We start from the raw sequence: 656 nt of genomic DNA, 5'->3' as shown, positions 1-656 counted from the left end.
CCAATATTTACTGCTCAAGCTATTAATCTATAACAAGCAACAATCGTGCCGCAATTAGATAGACGTCGCGCTTTACTACTTATTGTATAAGCTAGCTAATAATCTAACGAAAATCCGGCAGCACTTCCCCTATTTTCCTTACTTTGTCCCAATCCGACAACAACCCAAATTTTCCACAGCAATACCAATAACACATATAACCCAACGAATCATATTAAACAGCCCCCCGCCCCCCAAAACAGTTCCGTCTCGGCAACCATAGTAACGGAACAACGACACACCGAGCGATAACTCGTTTTATAATTCGCAACACATCTACCTTATCGTATTCATCCTTTGGAGTATAAACCCATAATCACATTAACATATATATAACGCCAAAACAGAATTTCCCGCATTTTGCTTTAATCAAAACAGCCCAAACACTAACACGACACCACTAATAATCCGATTATGGTTTCCGTTCATACTTAGCACATTCAATAACTAAAACAAATTTACTAAGCTACTGGTCACGCCCCCTTCTTATCATTAATGGCTAATTAACAATGGCATTCTAAGGAATTAACACACCAGGCAAAGAGATTACTAACCAAATTCTTTTGTAGCTGCTGGCCGAGAGTTGCATGGTTGGTTTTCTCCATTTCCATGGCTGC

The sequence above is a fragment of the Solanum pennellii genome, chromosome 11, assembly GCF_001406875.1.
Source record: "Solanum pennellii chromosome 11, SPENNV200".
Lineage (NCBI taxonomy): Eukaryota > Viridiplantae > Streptophyta > Magnoliopsida > Solanales > Solanaceae > Solanum > Solanum pennellii.
Note: the sequence above shows the minus strand (reverse complement) of the source record.